Source organism: Pistacia vera, unplaced genomic scaffold, assembly GCF_008641045.1.
Source record: "Pistacia vera cultivar Batoury unplaced genomic scaffold, PisVer_v2 Contig309, whole genome shotgun sequence".
Lineage (NCBI taxonomy): Eukaryota > Viridiplantae > Streptophyta > Magnoliopsida > Sapindales > Anacardiaceae > Pistacia > Pistacia vera.
Genome location: NW_022196123.1, coordinates 523,897 through 545,218, shown reverse-complemented (window position 1 = coordinate 545,218; position 21,322 = coordinate 523,897). Strand labels below are relative to the sequence as shown.

Sequence of the window (21,322 nt, the reverse complement as noted above, 5' to 3'; positions counted from 1 at the left end):
ACATGCATACATACTCATAAGAGCATTAAAGAACAATAATGAACATTAAAGTTAAAGAACAAATAGAAAGAGATGAGAAATATTAAAGAAGTTCAAATCTGAAATTTTATCTAAAGAAGTGTAAAAACATAAAAGAAGAGAAGGTTGTTGCGATGGGGAACCCGTGAGTGACATAGCCCCGCATGCATGCCGCCTTTAGTGAGTGGCCTCAGAATTCAAAAAGAAGAATTGTACAGTCTGTTAGAAGTGCATGTGGATGAGGACTGTACCCAGAATTAGAGAATACACTCACACGGCCAGGGTTCCAAATCCATGCCTCAACCAAGTCCGATCGGCAAGAAAGAAAGAAAGAAAGAATAGAAAGAAAGAAAGGAAAAGAAAGAATAGAAAGAAAGAAAGAAAAAAAGAATAGGAAAGAAAAGAAAGAATAGAAAAGAAAGAAAGACTAGAAAAGAAAGAAAGAAAGAAGTACAGAAATCAGAATAAGAAAAAAATAGAAAAGAAATTGCACATTTTATGCATTTGTGCATTTGAATCATACCTATGCATGATACCATGCCTATTATCATGAGTAGTGAGAAATTAGAAATAGAGAAAGAATAGAGAAAAACAGAGAAAGAATAGAGAAAGAACATAGAACAACAAAGAAAGAATAGAGAACAACAGAGAAAGAATAGAGAAGTGTCATGTAAGGAAAGAAATTCAGAATTTAAGCAGCGGAGAGAGAAGGGTAGCATAGCGGGTTTACTTACTGAGCAATTAGTGCTGACCCCATTGTTTTCAAAGTTTTTGTAGGTAGTAGATGAGATTGTGGTCGCTTGGAACATCAAGAAGCGAAAGGATTTGGCGACATTGTCGAGTTACTGTTTTGTGACTTTATTATATTATGTAAAGATTTGTATATAAAAAAAAAATTAGATATAGGCCCATTATTTTATACTCATCTACATCTACATGTATATTTTCTTATGTATATATTTAGTGAGTTTTACTATTATTTTACGAGAACTAGCTAGAAAGAAAGTATTACAATATACATGTACCCAACAATTTTACAAATAAAAGTTTATATTTAATTCAACGATTTTCTTTTTCCTGTTTATTTTTAATTATCACAAAGTTTTGATCTTGGTGTTATATATTTCACTATATAATTTTTAATTAAGTTGCTATCAAATCATATGAATTTACCACATAACCCTACATACATACAATTTAGAGCTAATTCTCTTAAACAAGACCGACACATTTTAGGCTATAATCAAAGAAAGAGTAGCAAAAACAGGCATATATATATGCATAATCATTCATTTGTAGCTCAGCCATATACGCATAATCATTCATTAGCAACTTAGGCATATATTTATCTTTAGTTCAAAGAATTTCCATAATGTACTGGTCATTTCCTACCAATGCTTGTCACTTTTTGTTAGGAAGCGATCATATGTGGCAGCGGAAAAACAAAAATTATTTACATCATAGATCGTTCCTTAGAACCAAGATCAGGGCACAAATTTACATTTTATACATTAATTAAGTGATAAGAGCTTGAAAATACACATTTAGTTAGTGGTTTATGGGGATTAATTGTGGGAAATTAGGCTTAATTTGGTAAAGTTGCTTAATATTTTCATAATTACCTTTTACGGGATCACGGGTGTTTTTGAGTGTTTTTCAGGCTATTAGTCCTTAAATGTTATGCTCAGATGAAGAATCATGTTGGCAACGGAATGAGTGACGATTGGAAACAAACGGATTAAGAATCAGATTGAATTGAAGAAGTTATGGAAGTTGAAGTAAATAGAAGATTCTAGATTACGTTCCAGCTTGAGCATGCCTCGGTATTTTCAAAATATATTGAGATTTAGAACTCGGATTAAGATGATTCTTGGACCGTTGGAAAGACTATTCAAAGGGCTACATTTTATATGTTTACCACTTTTCCACATTGCATCGTTACTGAGTTTAAAAATCACCATCTCTGAAGAACAGTGGAATGATGTGGGAAGAAGGGCAGCAGCTACGGTGCCGCGGCACACTTTTTCTAGTAGCTACTTTGTCACAGCATAGTGCCGTGGCACAGTCACAGAAGTTACAAACTTGTTATCCATTTTTAGGTAGGAGAATAGGGTTAAGGGTTCCAAATCAAATAGAATTAAGGAAAAACAAAACCCTAACTCTTGTGGGATATAAATAGAAGTCTTTTAGCATTATTAAAGGGATTCTTTGATGAGAAGAAAGGGAGAAACATCTGTAGAGAAGAGAAGTAACAGAAGTTCTGGAGCTTTGATTCACAATATAGAGAAGTTTTCCTTGTTCTTTTCTTGTAAATTCATGATGAATGTTTTAACAAAGATGATTGTTTCTTTCATGTTTATTATGAACTAAATTTATTCTCTAGGGCTAAGATGTAGCCCAATCTCTTAATTATGTATTGATCTTTGATTGTCAATGTTTATTAAGAATTCTTCCTAAGTTTTACTATTTTTCCTAATGCTTTCGATTCTTAAGGGCCCAAGAATTGAATGAACTAATGGACTAAGTTGAGATCGAGAGATGATACTTAGTTGGTCTACGGTAGTAAAACCATAGGTTGAGCGAACACTAGAGATAGGTTATCGCGACTTGTGAGGTTTTGGTAAACTCCATAGAGCGTAATGATCCCCAATTGCTTAAATCTGATTAGAGATAATTCGGGTTACTAATTAGGGGTTAATTTGATAACTGTTCGAGAGAAAGTTATTGGAAATTTAGGGAGTTTGACCTGTAGGAAGAGTTTAATCAAATTAGCATGAGAGATTGATACATATGAATAAGAGTTGGTGTGAAGTCTATGCCCTAGGTCTAGTCATCTTGTTTTTACCCAAAGGTTTATTTTAATTGTTCTCTTTTCAATTTTCTTTTTAAATTTAATTGTTAATTTAAATTAGGTTTTTCTTGATAAAATTTGGATTGATCAAATAGTGATAGGATAGTTTAATTGGTAATTGACAATAGTAATTCCCTTGGGTTCAATATCCGTAATTTTACACTTTATTACTTGCACGATTTCGTACACTTGTGAAAATCTACAACATTAAGAATCTGCAGAAAATTCAGTCTAGAGTTTAAGAAATCATATGCACGTTTGGAGGCTCCTCCAGCTTGTCTCTGAAATGATTTCACTACCAACCCAAGAGTGGGATCGAACCAATGTAGTCCACACGAAGATAATCACAAGGAACTAAAGAGGGATTTGCTAGATCCTCTTTAGCCTTAAGAACCAAGAAGAAATCAAGCAAACTTTGATTCAATAAAAACAATCTGGCGTGGGAGAGAAGAAAAAGGGGTTGGAGTTTTCTTGTGAATGAAATAATGTATTGAATTAATTATTTCACAAAGTGTTGCACTTATATAGTGCACACTATACCCTATTCCAACATAGAATGGGCTTGGGCATCAACCCAAACAACTCCTATGTCCAAACAGCCCCATTTATATATTTTAATTTTAATTATCATTATCTCAATTAAATTCAATTAATATATATAAAATATATTAACATTTAACAATAATGATAATTTAATTAAATATATGTGAACACATATTTAAACATAATTTCACTTATTTAATTTTATTAACAAAATAAAATAAAGGCTATGACCTCAGCAAATTTAATTGCACTGTAAAATTACCAAAATACCCTTTTGCCTAAAAATAGGAAAACACCCTTCTTATAAACAGGTTTTTAAATTATCTTCTATGTGTGTGACCCGTAGGCTCCTTATCGTACCGGTAGTGTGTAGTATTGTGATTAACACCAATTAATCATCTTACTACACACAGACCAAGATTGGCCCCTAGCAAGGCATCATGGCCACCCGATAGATTCGGATTCAGCAAAGTAGCTACCTGTTAACGATATGGTTACCGTACAATCAGATCCTTTCATCATTTGTTATCTCGATGAGACCGAGGCATAGAAATAGTGTCAACATCTGTTACTCTCAATATGTATGTATTCAGTTACTGGACTAATGACCTGAATAACAATCTGGATAGAGCAACAACTCAATCCCGCTGTGGCCACAGTTTTAGTGTCATTGCCATTTATTGAATTGCGTTGTGAGATAACTTCTCCCTTACCCGGGAGTGATGAATCCTCTGTCGATCCACCATAGTCTTGATACACTCCTTGATGCAGCCAATCACTACCATATTGACAGCTTTGAATAGAACTGGGTTGGGCTAGTGTCAAACTGCACCAATCGATGCACAAGTCGCTCCAGTGATCTCAAGTCTAAGGATCACATGCACCACCATTCGTTAGAGGATTTGTTCCATAGACAATAGGGTTACCATCCATATGGAATCCTTTGGTGAGTTAGTCCAGTGAACTTGCCTACAGCAAGCACCCATGTGTTGCACCAGGTTGTCACCAAACAACCTTGACAAGTGAGATCAGTCACTGCCTTTCGACAGGGTCGTTCAACACTATGATAGCCTTACCGTATTATCTGTGCCCTTACTTCAGAATAATACTGGGGCTACGGACGTTTCTAGAATGGCCACCATATGTGCTCATAGGGTTCTCACTATCAAGATTTGAAACACTTGATACCCTCACCACGATTCTACCATTCTAAGGACATATATCAATACATACAATGATGATTTACGTGATATAGAATAAAATGCCTTTTATTGATCAATGAACATTATTACAAAGAGTCAATTCTACAATAATTGATTGGCTCTAGGGCACATACTCTAACACTTTTAACTTTGAAAAGATGGCCTGAAGCTTACTAACCTTATCTTTGAGTTTGGGTTCTTTAGTCTCAACTACATATTTAGTGTGTTCTCTACCCCCTGGAATCCTTTCCATGTCATGATTTGAAGCACTTTCTCTACTTTGAGTTGCATGTTCCTCAGTTCTCTGATTCACCCTCTACAGGTCCATTTAGCTTAATCTTTTCTACCAAATCTACCACCTGTAGCTCGATGATTTTTACAACCGTTGCATTGTCTACAATTGAAGAGGAAGATTTTCCAGCTTGATAGGTGAATCATGATGCTTTTTACTAAATTTAAAATAATCTGCAATGGTCATATCATCTTCATTGGCCAATTCTTGTCTCTCTACCACATTAGATTTCGTAGGAAAACCAGGAGGAAAAGGGGAATCATTAGCTTCTCTCATTGCCTTCAAATTCAATGGTAGCTTTTCTGAAGGCAATATTTCAGCAGAAGAGGACCTAACATTTTCTTTCTTCATTAGCTTCTCTTACTGCTTTCAAATTCAGGGAATCTTTAGCTTCTTTCAGAGTCTCCATCAATTTTTTTGATTTCATGAAATAATCACCCAGAGAACCAGAGTAATCAAAATCTCTCTTCTTCCAATTTGATGTCCCAGGTGAATTTTCCAAGCCCCTTAGAGAAAAACTAGGATCAATATGTGAGGTTTTATTGTGATTGACAGGTAGTGGAAACAATTTAAAAATTTCCAAAAACCCTAAAACCCTCGAATCCAGGCAATGAATATTTTGTTTACATGCATAAGACATAATTAAAACCATTCAAGGATTTGTTTATACTTTCGTTTGATAGCTCCTTCAAAAGGGTGTCTCTGAATCCTTCGCAAGCCAATCCAAAATTAGGATTGCACACAATGGTATCCACATAAAGATAGGATCACTCACAATTAATTTGGTTTGCTAGACCAAATTAATTGTCCAAAGGTTGAAAGATCAAACGAATGAAATTGAGAGAAATTTCTCAATTCTAATTGCAAGGGGTGGCACTCAATTATCAGGGTTATTAAATCCTAAATACGTCATGCTTATATAGCATGAATAATCCTATTCCACTTTGGAATAGGATTAACCCTATTCCTATTTGGAATAGCCTTAATTTAGTATTTAATTAATTCCTATTCCTTATTGGAATAGACTTATCTTGGTATTTAATTAATTCCAATTCCTACTTGGAATAGAATTAATTTGGCATTTAATTAATTAATAATAACCAATTAATTAGTTAATATTTATATTTATATAAATATACAAATTCGAAAATTAAACTCCAATATAAATATTGGGATTAGACAGCAACCTCAGGAAATTTAATTGCATAGCAAAATTACCCAAATACTCTTTCGCCAAAAAGACGAAATCACCCTTTCACCAAAAATGACGAAATTGCCCTCATTCATTACAAACCTTAAACTGTCTTCTAAGTATGTGATCTGTAGGCTCCCTATAATGTTGGTAGTAAGTAGTAATGCAATTAACCACCTATTAATCTCTCACTACAGATAAACCAAGATTGGCCTCTAGCAAGGTGTCATGGTTATTTAACATATAAGGATCAGCGAAGAACTGATACTTAACAATTGAATGATTATTGTGCAATTCAATCCCTTCATCAGTTGTTATCCCATCAAGGTTTGAAGTACAATAGTAGTGTCAACTCAAATATATTAGCTTGACATGTTAGCATTCTGTTATTAGATCAACGACAAAAATTGGATTCGAGCAACAACTTAGTCCCATTGTGGCAATAGATTCACGGTCGTTGTAATTGATAAGAGCTTGAAAATACTTATTTACTTAGTGGTTTATTGTAAGACCCACAGTGAGGTAACTTATTTATGCTTTAATACCCTTAGTTTTATTTATTTTAATTTGAAAGATTGAAAATTAGAATTTGTAGACTTCGCTGCGGCAAAGGAGTTTTGTCGCCGCGGCATTGTACACACTGCCCAAATCGAGTTCTTAAAATTGCAGTCTTCACCATGACAAGGAAGAAAGTTCGCCACGACAACGTACACTCTGGAATGTTTCGCTGAGGCGAAGAAAAAGCTTCGCCAGGGGAAAGAACTTGTTGGAATTTTTGAGAAAATTATGGAAAACTTCCTTAAGGGTAAACTGGTAATTCTACCCATAATTAGTTGAAACTGTGGTGAGTGAAAAGTAGTAGAATTTCATGAAGAATGCAATGGAAATAAGGGCATTATTGTAATTGACTAAAGGGTAAAGATGGAATTTCATAGAAAGTACAAGGACAAAATGGGAAAGTATAAGTAATAAATGAGATATTAAGGGTTCAAGAATGAAAACCCTACCATTCTCTACTCCCTCACACACCACTTTCATCCCCAAATTGTCTCAATTTCTTCATCAAATTTCCAAGGCAATTTAGAGGATTTTTGGTTGGATTTTGGTAGATATTCAATCCTAAGCATCCAAAGGTAAGAATTCTAGCAATAAGATGTGAGATTAATTTTTGAAGTGTTGAATTCTTATAGTTTATATGCTTAAGGTTTAAGAGGAAGAGGAAGTCTACCAAAGAGAGAAATTCTAGTGTGGAACTACCCAAGTTAAAGGTAAGTAAATCCAACCCTAGCCCTTGATTTGAGCAATAATGTGTGTAGAGAAATTTTTATATGTATTTTACATGCTTGAGTGTTGAGATTTGTTGATGGAATTGATGATGATTCATGGTTAGAATTCCAACATGAGGAGTGATGATTGTGTTTATACAAATTGATGGAAGTTTGGATAAGCTAAGAAAGAATTTGAGTAGAGTTATGGAGTGTATTTTTTTGGCCAGATTTGGAGTTGTTTTAGGGAGCTTTGCTCTAAAATTTTGGTGGTTAGAGATTGTTATGGAAGTGTAATCACCTTAGTACTTTATTTGTGCATACAAAGTGTTTGATGAAATTTCATAGAGAAGTGCATGTATGAGTATGTTGATCTATCTTTTTGATATGAGTTTGTAGATGGTAGAGAAAGTAGAGAATGACATGTTTACATGCCATATTGCATTTTTGCATTTAATCATTTGAATTAAGAAAGAACAATAAGAAAAGCCCATCTACATGTATACATGTATATAAGAATATTGAAGAGCAAAGAAAGAAAAGAGAATTATTAAAGAAAAGAAAAGAAATTTAATACTAATTTCTAAAAGAGATATAAGAGAAGAGGAGGTTATTGCGATGGGGAACCCGTGAGCGACAAAAAGAATTTTCCCGCATGCACGCTGCCTTCAATGAACGACCAAAGAATAAGAAAGAAGAATTTGTACAGTCCGTAAGAGTGCATGTGGATGAGGACTGTACCCAGAAGAACATACCTACATGCACACCGCCTTTAGTGAGAGGCCTAAGAAGAAGAAGAATTTGTACAGTCCGTAAGAAGTGCATGTAGATGAGGACTGTACTTACTCACATGACCAGGGTTCCAAATCCATGCCTCAACCAAGTCCGATCAGTAAAGAATAAGAAAGAAAGAAAAGAAAAGAAAAGAATAAGAAAGAAAGAAAGAAAAGAATAGAAAGAGAAGAATAAGAAAGAAAAAAAAGAATAGAAAGAGAAGAGAGAATAGAAAGAAAAGAAAGAACAGAAAGAAAGAAGAGAAACAGAAAGAAAGAAAGAAACATAGAAAAAGCGAGAGAAAACAGAATAAGAAAGCAGAAAAACAGAAAAGAAAATGCACATCCTATGCATTTGTGCATTTGCATTCATACCTAAGCATGATACTATGCCTACTATCATGAGTACAGAGAAATTAGAAACAGAGAAAGAATAGAGAAGTGTGATGTAAGGAAAGAAATTCAGAATACGAGCAACAGAGATAGAAGAATAGCATAGCGGATTTACTTACTGAGCAACTAGTTCTTACCCCGTTGTTTTCAATGTTTTTGCTGGAAATAGGTGAGAAGCGGTCGGATGGAACGTCGAGAAGCGGAGGGGAATGGTACTACTGTCCTTTGTATGTTGAGATTATGAATATGATACTTTTGTTGTTGTAAGGAATTTAGTATATAAAAGTGAAGAAATTTTTGGGCCCACTATCTTCTACTTATATACTTATATGTTTTTATAACATATTTAGTGACTTCATATTATATTTTCCAAAGTCTACTAGCTAGAAAGAGTTATTACATGGTTTATAATGATTATTTATGGGAAATTAGGTTTAAATTGAGTAATTTTGCTTAATTATTTCACAAATGTCTTTTATGGGATCATAGGTGTGTTAAAGTGTTTTCAGGTTATCAATGCTAAATGTTATGCTAGAATGAAGAATCATGTCAGCAACAGAATCTGTAACAAGTAGAAACAAACGGATCAAGAATCGGAGTTGAATTGAAGAAGTTATGGAGTTTTGAAGTTAAAGAGAAGATTCAAGATTACGCTTCAGTTTGAACAAGCTTCAATATTTAAAAGATAACCCAAGCTGTAGACCTTGGATTGTAATGATTCTTGAACCGTTGGAAAGATGATTTGAAGGGCTACATTTCATATGTTATCACTAGGCTAGATTCGAACGTTATCATGCTAAAAAAATAACCATCTCTAGACTGTTGAGGAATGATGCAAGATTTGAACTAAAGAAGAGGACTTGACACCATGCCGCGGCACATAAAATTCCAGAATCAACCATGTCGTGGCACACTCATGATAGTTGGATTTTTATTTTCTATTTTTGACTATGAAAATAGGGTTTAGGAGTCCTAAACTGAGTAGAATTAAGAAACAAAACCCTAACCTTTATGGGATATAAATATAACTCTTTCAGCATTTTTTTTTTTTTTTTTTTTTTTTTTTTTTGGAGAGATCAAAAGGAAAACTATTAGAAGAAAAGAGAAAAGCATCAGAATTTCTGGAGCTTTTGGAGCAAAATCATAGAGAAGTTTTTCTTTATTCTTCCTTAAACTCATGATTTTTACTTTTATAAAGATGATTGTTTCTTTCATAATTGTTATGAACTAATTTTATTTTCTAGGGCTAAGATGAAGCCCAATCTCTTGATTATGTGTTGATTTATTTATGTTGATTTTTATTAAGATTTCTTCCTAAGTTTTATTATTATGCCTAGTGCTTTTGATTCTTAAGGGCCCAAGAACTGAATGAACTAATGGACTAGATTGAGATCGAGAGATGATACTTAGTTGGTCTACAGTAGTAAAATCATAGGTTGAGCGAATGCTAGAGATAGTTTACTATGACTTGCGAGGTTTTGGTAAACTCCATAGAACGTAATGACCTCCAATTGCTTAAATCTAATTAGAGATACTTCGGGTTAGTAATTAGGGGTTAATTTAATAATTGTTCGAAAGAAAATTATTGGAAATTTAGGAAGTTTGATCTGTAGGAGGAGCTTAATGAAATTAGCATAAGTTACAATACATAGGAATAAGAATTGGTGTGAAATCTATGCCCTAGGTTTAGTCATCTTGCATTAAAACCGAAGATTTACTTAGTTGTTTTCTTTTCAGTTTTTTTTTTTTTATTCAATTTCAATTCTTTATTTTAATTTAGATTTTTCTTGATAAAAATTGTGATTAATCAAATAGTAATTAGATAGTATCACAAGAAGTTTTTTCTGCCGTTGCTAGGGAATTGCTTTTATATTATCGATATCAATACAAGATATCTAGTTGCTAACTTGATTTGTATTAATTTTTTTTTGTTTTTAGTGCTTTAATTTTTAGTTCTATATTTTTGGTGTTGGACTATACAGAGGAGTTAAGTTCAATGGCAGATATAGGAGGAGAAGAAGTTCACTTAAGGATTACTCAAGACCTACAATTGAGGGATGTGCTTCTAGTATTAGGAGACCACCGATTTAAACAAATAACTTTGATATCAAGCCTACCATTATTTAGATGATACAACATTCGGTACAATTCGCAAGGTTATCTAGTGATGATCCTAACTTGCATATCGCCAAATTTCTGGAGCTATGCGACACATTTAGACATAATAGGGTATCAATGATGCAATTAGGCTAAGGCTTTTCCCATTCTCTCTTCAAGATAAAGCTAAGGTTTAGTTGATTTCTCTACTACCTGGAAGCATTACTATTTGGAATAAGTTAGTTCAAGCGTTCCTTATGAAATATTTCCCATCGGTCAAATCCGCCAAGATGAGGAGTGACATCATTAATTTTTTCCAACAAGATATGGAGTCACTTTATGATGCTTGGGAGAGGTATAAGGACCTCTTACGGAGGTGTCCTCACCATGGGTTACCAATATGGTCGCAAGTACAAACATTTTACAATGGGTTGATGCCAAATATACAAGCTATGGTAGATGCTACAAATGGGGGAGCTTTGAATGACAAACATCAGAGGAAGCCTTTAATTTGATTGAGGTGATGGCAAGCAATAACCACATGAGGCCTTTAGAGAGAAATTCAACAAGGAAAGTTGTGGGAGTGCACGAAGTTGAAGACTCCGCATTGGCTGCTCAACTATCAACCATCCAAAAGCAATTGGAAGTTGCCTTAAAGGTAAATGCTATTGAATCATCTCTCTAACTTGTGAACTTTGTGTAGGGAATCATTTGTCCAAGGATTGTCAAGAAGGGAATTCATTTGTTCAGCCGGAACAAGCAAATTACATCAACAATTTTCAACGAGGGCAAGGGAATCCGTACTTTAGCACATACACTCCAACATGACGCAATCATCCAAACTTTTCGTGGAGCAATATCAATGAGCACAAACCACCACCGGGTTTCCAAGCTCAAAAGAAGAAATCCAACATAGAGAATGGGCTTACAAAGTTTATGGAGGAATCAAGTAAAAGATTTGACAAGAATGAAGCTCAACTTCAAAAATATGAAGTCTTGTTGCAAAATCAATCCGCTTCCATAAGGAACCTTAAGACTCAAGTGGGACAAATACATAGTATCTTAGCAGGAAGAGTTCAAGGAACGTTTCCAAGTGATACCGAGAAGAATCCAAAGTAGCAACTCAATGCTATCATGCTGATAAGTGGTAAGGAGTTGACAGAATCAAGCAAAGAAAGAGACAAAGGTCAAGAACTCGAAGTGGAAAAAGTGGACCAAGATGTCGCGGCATAGAAGAAACCAGAACCAAGAGTGCCACGGAACAACAAAAGATAGAATTGAGAGTGCCACGACACAAGGGCATAATCTGACAAAAACCCCCATGTTGCGACGAATGATGAGACGACCTTTCCGTATCCTCACAGAGAGCAGAAAAGAGATTAGACAAGCAATTTGGCAAGTTCATGGATATGTTTAGAACTTTACACATTAACATTCTTTTTGTAGACATGTTAGAGCAAATGCTGAAGTACGTGAATTTTCTAAAGGAGATTATCACCAAGAAGAGAAGGTTTGAAGAACATAAGATAGTAATGCTTACGAAAGAGTGTAGTGCATTGCTATTGAAGAAACTACCACAAAAGCTCAGAGATCCAGGGAGTTTCACAATTCCTTGCACAATAAGTAGTGTTCATTTTGATAAGGTCTTACGTTATCTAGGTGCTAGTGTAAATCTTATGTCGTTTTCAATTTATAAGAAACTAGGCCTAGGGGAAGTAAAACTAACCACTGTTCATCTTCAATTAGTAGATAGGTCTATAAAATATCCCAAGGTAGTAGTAGAGGATGTCTTAATAAAAGTAGATAAATTGATTTTCCTGGTAGATTTTATTGTGCTTGATATGGAAGAATATCAGGAAGTACCTCTAATTTTAGGAAGACCTTTCCTAGCTACGGCTAAGACTTTGATAGATGTTCACCAAGGAAAGCTAATCTCAAGGGTAGAGGATGAACAAGTAGAATTTAATGTTTTTTATGCTATGAAGTATCCATCTGAGGTAGATACGTGTTTTGAGAATAGCATCCTTGATGACAAAGTAGTTGAAACCTTAGAAGAAAAATACCCTTGTCCACCCCTAAGAACTAGTGTAGTCGATTTTAGGACATTGGAGGAGAAAATTGAGAATAAGAGGGAAATAGAGCAATTGAAGCTTTATGTAAATGGTGTGTAATACCCAAGATATCAAAGGTATGTTCCTAACTCAAAATAGTCCTTTAGATGTTAATTTTATGTTAAAAAGCATAAAATCTAACTAAGGGCAAAATAGTCAATTCATTTGGAATGGTATGAATCAATTATCCATAGAGAGGCTTAGGGGCAAAATGGTTACTTTGCTTATGGATAAGCATTGAAAAAGTCAAGGATGAGTAGGCTTCATTGCATTTAATGGCATTAATTAAGTAATAATTATGTCTAGTGTGAAATGACCAAAATGCCCTTATATGAAGAATTAAGGACTTATGAGTTATACAATTAAAATAATTGGGCCAATTGCATAATTTTGGAAAATAAATGAAATATTTTCCTATAAATGAGATGAAATTCGTTCAAGCCAAAGGAGAGAGCCTTTCTTCAACATTTCTTCCATTTTCTCTCAAATCTTCCATGAAACAAGCTTTCTTTCTCTAGGTTTTCAAGGAGTTTTGCATAATTTTTCAAGGAGAACAAGATAGGAGCCTTGGATCTTCAATTTGAAGGGTTTAAGGTAAGGATTAAAAACTTTAGTTTTGATGTGATTTGAAGATTTGAAGTAGATGTTGAGGTATAATGTTATATATGTAGGATTAAGGTGTAAAAGAAGTCAAAGGCAAAGGATTTGTTGGAGGAAGTCTTTAAAAAGGTAAGGAAGAACCTCCCATGACTTTAGGGTTTATGCTAGGGTTTGTAGATTTTTATGAAACCTTAAATTAAAGCTTTAAGGCATAGAATTAGTTGATGGCAAGTGTAGTTGAACTCATTTATTCTACTTATTGCCTTGAATTCATTATACATGAAGGTTTGGGGATATGTAGGTTTAGAGTGTTATGTTTGATTGAAGAAAATGAAGTGTAGATGCTGATTGTGGCAAAATTGTAGTATGGAGGCCACATGGTGTTGAATGGTTGCTATTAGAAGTTGTTGAGTGTTGTTTGCATTAGTTACAATGTTATAGCAATAATGGATGGTTATGGGAATGAGATTTTACACTTCCTTTAAGATGTTAAAGACTATTAAGGGGAGGTTATTTGATCTTAAGTTAACCTATTGGTTAATGCAATAGGAATTGATGTGGCATAGTTAATATGAAAATTCGGATTTGGTGGGCTTAGGGGTTTTGTTAACCCTGCTTCAATATTTCGACCATAACTTGAGTTATAAAAATCTAAATGAGATGATTTTGAAGCATTAGAAAGCTAAGACACAGACCTGTAACTTTATGTTTAGCCAGGAGCCAATTCGTTTGAGAAATAGATGGAAAATGGCCTGAAGTATAAACTAGTTATTGAGTTTAAGATTTACATGATCAATTATTATGATTATGAATTGATTATTAATGATTATTGTAAGTATGCCATGTACTAATGTTTACCCATTAGTTAGATGATCTTTGAAAGATATAAATGGTCATGATGTCAATGATGATTAATGTTATGAAATGGCATGAAGATGCATGTAATACATGTTTTAAGATGATGTATGTGAGCAAGAGGTAATGTAAATGGATTGATAATCCATAGATGATTAAAAGTATAAGCTCACCAAATATGTATTTACATGCCATAAGATGTTAGAGATGCAAATAGACATGATAGAGATGCATATAGACATGATGGAAAACGCGTAAGCATCCTCCTATATCGGTTGAGGAAAGATGAATATATGCTTTAGATGCTAAATAACGCGTAAGCACGCCTCCCGATGATATGAGCTCTAGATGAAATTTGAGGCTAGATGATATGAAGTGCTTAAGATGCTAAGAAAGGTCCGATCGGCTGACGTTAAATGTTTCATATGCATTTAGTTGCATTACATGAGTTATGATGTTATTTACATCATGAGCTGATTTATACTCATGTAGATGATTTTAGATGGTATGTCACGACATGTGACGTGTGTGTACTATGTTCACAACTTATTTGTATGTGTACATTGATGTTTACCTAGCCATGAGATAAAATGATGAAAAGCATATGAATAATAATAAAAGGGGAAGTATCCCTAGATGTAAAAGATAAGTGATGTGTTAATAATATGTTTAAATAAAGATCAAATGTACATTAAGATGAAACGGATCATTCCTTACTGAGCGATTAGCGCTCACCCTTTCATTGTTGATTGTTTTGCAGGTAGACTAGAAGCGAGGGATGCTAGAGACAGGTGGGATAACGTGAGGGGAGATGATTTATTGTCATCTCGATGTTTTATCTTGATGTAAATAATGTAAATGATAAATATTTGTGAAATACCTTTGGAAGCTTCCACCCTCTAAATATGTTTTGATTGTATAATTTCTTAAAGTTTGTAAATTATAAGTTTGGATCCTGCGTGACATTTTATATGCATATTTTGGATATTATTATTATTATCCTTACACAGATTTTTTCTAAATACAACTCGTTCTCCAGACATGTATCCTCAGGATTCTCATTGAGGGATATTCAGAGGATACCTGACTGGAGGGGGGTTTTACATGGTGGCATTAAAGATAAAAGGGCTTCGATTTTCCTAGATGATCCGGATTGAAGGAGTTAAAAGAAAAGAAAAAAAGTCGAGCTTACGAATCTAGTAAAGCGCTTCTTGGGAGGCAACCCAAACACTTTACTTTAATTTTTTATTTTATTTTTTTGCATTTATTTTAAATTTTCATTTAATGTACTAAATTGTGATAACTTTGGTTTTGTTTTATATGTTAGTTGTTTATGTTTTACCCATAATTTCTTTTATGCACACTAAGTTGGCCAAGAAAGGTGCATAGTTTTTTTGTTTTTTTAAACTAGATTCCTAATGACTATTGGACACAGCAAATAGTATGCATGCCTTCACGTGATTATCTCCACATAAATGTTGCACATGAAGGGAATTGTAGTTGTTCCCTTTGCACATTAAGGACAATGTCCATCTCTAACACTGGGGGTAAGTTATGGCCAAATCTAGTTTCGTTTGATGGACATCTTAGAATATCTCTTGTTTTTAATTATCTCTTTAAAAGCATCTAGATGAAATTGTTTTAGGTGTATTGTAGGGTCAAAGAGTCAATGTATTTTGTTTTATTTTGGAACTCATACATAAGTCAATGATAAGACCATGATTGCGATGCATTTGTAACATTGAGAATTTATTAACTTTCACATAGTGTAAGGATGACAGTGGATGACAACTGCATTTAGTTATGACTCTCTTGAAAATGGGTTTGATTGATTGAGTAATTCGAAAACTTAGAGACATTTTATGTGTTAGAGTAGGTGCCCTAGAGTCAATCAATTATTGTAAAATTGACTCTGTAATAAATGTTTATTTATCAATAAAAGGCATATTCTTCTATATCGTGTATGTAATGATATATGTCCTTAGGATGGTAGAACTGTGATGAGGGTATCAAGTGTTTCAAATCTTGATAGTGAGAACCCTATGATCACATATGGTGGCCATTGTAGAACCATCTGTAGCCCCAGTATTATTCTGACCAAGGACATAGATAATACGATAAGGTTATCATAGTATTGAACGACCCTGTCGAAAGATAGTGACTGATCTTACTTGTCAAGGTTTTTTGTCGACAACCTGGTGCAATGCATAGGTGCTTGCTAGAGGCAAGTTCACTGGACAGACCCCCCAGAGGATGCCATATGGATGGTAACCCCAGTATCTATGGAATAAATCCTCTAACGGATGGTGGTGCATGTGATCCTTAGACTTGACATCACCAGAGCGCCTTGTGCACCAATTGGTGTAGTTTAACACTAGCCCAATGTAGTTATATTCAAAGCTATCAATACGGTAATGATTGGCTACATTGAGAAGTGTATCGAGACTATGGTGGATCGACAAAGGATTCATCACTCCTAGGTATGGGAGAAGTTATCTCACTGGGTAATTCAATAAATGGCAATGACACTAAATCTATGGCCACAGTGGGATTGAGTTGATGCTCAATCTAATTTAATATTCTTGTCATTGGTCCAGTAATTGAATACAAACATGTTGAGGATATCTGAGGTTGATACTATTTATGTACCTCAGTCTTGATGAGATAACAGTTGATGAAAAGATTTGATTGCACGGTAACCATATCATTGATAGGTTGTAGTTTCGCTAAATCCAAATCTATCAAGTGGTCATGATGCCTTGCTAGGGGCCAATCTTGGTCTGTGTGTAGTGAGACGATTAATTGGTGTTAATGACGATACTACACACTGCCAATATGATGAGGAGCCAACGGGTCACACATTTAGAAGATAATTTAAGAATCAATTTGTGAGAAGGGTATTTTTGTCTTTTAGGACGAAAGGGTATTTTGGTAATCTCACAATGCAATTAAATTTGTTGAGGTTGTTGCCTGTATTTAATTTTAATATTAAAATTAAATTAGTGAGATTATATTTAAATATATCTCTGATATATTTAAGTGAATTATTATTATTAATTATTAATTAAATATTAATATATTATTATATATTAATTGATTTTAATTATAATAATAATTAATTACTTAAAATACCATAAAGGGTGTGTTTGGTTGCAAGGGTAAACTAGGGTTGGAGCCCATCGCTATTCCTAAGTGGAATAGGGTTTTAATTGTTGCACTATATAAGTGCAACTTAAAATTAAAACATAGGTGAATTATTCATTCAATTAAAACCCTAGCCACCCTATCTCTCTCTCTCAAGAAGAAAACTTTTCTTATTCTTCTTTCTTGATTCTTGAAGCCCTTGATTGTTCTAGCAAAATAATCAAGGGTTCTGCAGATTATCTTCGTGTGGACTTCCGTGAGTGCGATCCTACTTTGGATCGATTGGCACAAAATCACGCGAACAGTAGACGGTGAACAGTGTTCTTGTTCGAAGTCAGAGATATTCGGAGGAGCCTCCAAACGTACGTAAGTATTCTAATCCTTGAATGGATTTACTTTATACAGATTTTGTTTATAAACATGTAAACGGTATAATCTATGCTCGGATCTTGGCAAAGAAAGGTAATTGATTTACCAATTGAATTTTTTTTTATTTTTCCACTGCGTATGGTATATCAATTACTAACAGTGGTATCAGAGCCTCGGGTGTTAGATTATATTGTTTAATTGATGTTTGATGACATGTAAATTTATTTGATAACATGTTATTGCATGATTTGAAGTGTTTTTTTAAATCTAGAAAATTTTTGTATGTTGAATGTCTTAATTAATCAATTGATTAAATAATGTGTCGATTGAATGTGTATTGGTTGGTTGGTGTCTTGGTCAAATGTTTAAGCATTCGATTCGATTTGGATCCGTGTCATTATGTGAAGAATTGCAAACGATGTTACTATGCCTGATTCACTGTTTTGCAGCGTTAGCCGCGACGAGATGCAAAAAGTGAATCTGGCCGCGGCGAAATATACCTTCGCCACGGCAAAATTCCAGAAAAGTAGATCTAGCCGCGGCATAAAACTCTCTGGAATGATTTGTGTTTTCTGGAGTTCACAGTCACAGCGGCAAAATAAAACTTCGCCGCAGCGACCATATGTGCATGAACTTCACCACGGCAAGAAACCTGCTATTCCGATTTTGCTTTCCGTTTTTCGCACAGGGGCTAAATTGTAGCTTTTTTGAACCTTTAAAGCCAATATTCATTCTGCACATTTAAGGTGGTAACTTGATAATTCAACCCACCCAATCAAAAAATTGATTGTTTTTTAATGTATGCAACGTTCTTGTTTGATAATTGCATGGTGCCCGGTACATGTCCTGCCTCTCTCTCTTAAATCTCCATGTATTTCTTCTCCTCATCTAACTCCCCTCGTATGCAACGTGAGGTTTCTATTTTATTGATGTAAATTAGAATAGGCTTTTTATTATAAAATTATTTGTAATGATCGTGAAGAAGAAACGAAGGAGCTATGAAAAGGAATAACTTGAAGATCCGAGATTTATTTTTAAACCCTAGGTTGACCCACTGATTCCTCTAGGCTCGAGGAAATCGGTTTTATTTTGTTTAGAATGCATGCTAAGGTTGAATGTTCAATAACATGCCAAACAATGACATTCTAACAAAGATAATAATCTGGTGAGACATTAATTAAAAACCCTCAAATCAGATATATTAAGTCACATATTGTAATATTCTTTCTAGCTAGTAGTAGTTTTTGGAAAAATATAAGTAAAACTCACTAAACATATTATAGAAAATATATATATATAAGTATGAAATAGAGGGCCCATAACTAATTTTTCTTTATATACAAATCTCTACATCAAGTAATAAGTCACAAAAATAACTCAAAAATACAGTCAGACAGTGTTGCCTTTCTCCTCCGCTACTTGACGTTCCATCTGACCGCATCTCATCTACTACTTGCAAAAAACAATGAAATTAACGGAGTGAGCACTAATTGCTCAGTAAGTAAACCCACAATACTTTTATTCTTTCTCTGTTACTCAGATTCTGGATTTTCTTTCCTTACACCAAACTTCTTAATTCTTCTCTGCTCTTTCTAAGATTCTAGTTTCTCACTTACCGATATATAAGCACAAAGAGGGAAACTAACTTGAGGTAGTAGAAATGGCATGACGCATATGCACAAATGCATAAACTTTTTCTATGCAATGCATTTTCTTTTCTGTTTTTCTGTTTTCTTTCTTTTTCTGTTTCTCTTCGTTCTTTTCTGTTTCTATTCTTTCTTTTCTGTTTTTCTTGCTTTTCTATTCTTTCTTTCTTTTCTTTTCTTTCTTTCTTTTTTTTCTATTCTTTTCTTTCTTTTCTTTCTTTTCTTTTCTTTTCTATTCTTTCTTTGCCGATCAGACTCGGTTGAGGCATGGATTTGGAACCCTGGTCATGTGAGCGTATTCCCAAATTCTTTCTTGGGTACAGTCCTCATCCATATGCACTTCTTACGGACTAGTACTAATTCTTCTTTCTTATTCTTAGGCCACTCACTAAAGGCGGCGTGCATGCGGGGCTATTCTTCTTCTCTGTCACTCACGGGTTCCCCATCGCAACAACCTTCTCTTCTCTTATCTTTTTATATTTATTTAAGTAGAATTTCAGTTTTGAAGTATTCTTTAATTATATTCTTTAGAGGATGATTCTACAATTTCTTTCTTTCTCTTTATTCTTTAATATTCTCATGTGTATATGTGCATGTAAATATGCTCATTCTTTGCTATTCTTTCTAAATGCAAATGCTCAAATGTAAGAATGCATTATGGCATATAAAGATATCATTATGGAACTAGTATTCTCTACCAACAACATTTCCATAACAAAGTAATAATCTAACATACTCATATATATGCACTTTCTTTGACATTTCATCAAACACCTTACATGCACATACAAACCCTAAATTGGTTACACTTCCACATATTTCTCAAGCCACCAAAATTGGAGCAAAAACTCCCTAAGGCCAACAACCACCCTAGCTGAATTTCATCCTCCACCATTACACATCTATTCTTTCATATTTCATCCAAAATCCCATCAACTCAACACATACAAATACATCACTTCTCATGGCCATGAGATTCACATATCAATAACCTCAATTTCAATCCATAATTCTTATCATCCAAACACACATACAACATACAATAAATTTCTCTACACAAGTATTTATCCAATCAAAGCTAAAGTTGGATTTACTTACCTTGAATTTGAGCAATTCCAACACTATAATCTCTCTTTAGTAGAATTCCCCTTCCTCTTAAACCCCAAGCATATAAAACCATAAGAATTCAAAACTTTAAAATTTAATCTCACATCTTGGTGCAAGAATCTTACCTTTGGATGCTTAGGATTGAAAATCTATCAAAATCTAGCCAAAATCCTATGAATTTCCTAGAAATTAGTGGAAGAAAAATTGAGAGAATTTGGGATGAAGGTGGCATGAATAATGGGTGGAGTGGCTAAGGTTTCAATCCTTGAACTCTTATTACTACATAATAATATATATTAGTTTCCCATTTTACCTTTATACTTTCTAAAAATTCCATCTATGTCCCTTAGTCAATTACAAGCATGCCCTCATTTTTATTAAATTCTCTATGTTATTCTACTTCTTTTCATTCCCCACTCTTTCATCTAATTATGAGTGGAATGACCATTTTACCCTTATTAACATTTTAAAGAATTTCCTTCACACTTGTTCAAGATAACTTTAACAAAATTCAACTAAGGGTATTAGGGCATAAATAAAGCTACGTACCTTGATATGGGTGTTACACGTATGCCTTCCACTACCATGGTTTTAATCAAACCACTATTCATCAGAACGTTGTTCGCCACAACGAAAGGTACACTTCTACCAGTGGGAGGTTAAAATTCATTGGAGTTTTCCTTATTGATGATGGGTCGACTTAAAATGATAGTTTTGCTTGTTCGCCATAGCGAAGGTTGATAAACACGTCATAGGCATAGTAAAGAAGTACACATGTTAAGTGTACGTGGCGACATGTAGTGTCCACTCTACTGATACTGGGAATCACACTTGAGGATGATGGCTAGGCCGCTGGATTGTGTG

At 34.2% G+C, this 21,322-nt stretch overlaps 1 non-coding gene across 1 annotated transcript; it reads right to left on the bottom strand.

Moving 5' to 3' along the window:
* Positions 1-10,913: 10,913 nt before the first annotated feature.
* Positions 10,914-11,020, bottom strand: LOC116136079. The gene has a single exon (XR_004128983.1). It is a non-coding gene; the product is annotated as a small nucleolar RNA R71 (small nucleolar RNA).
* Positions 11,021-21,322: the final 10,302 nt, after the last annotated feature.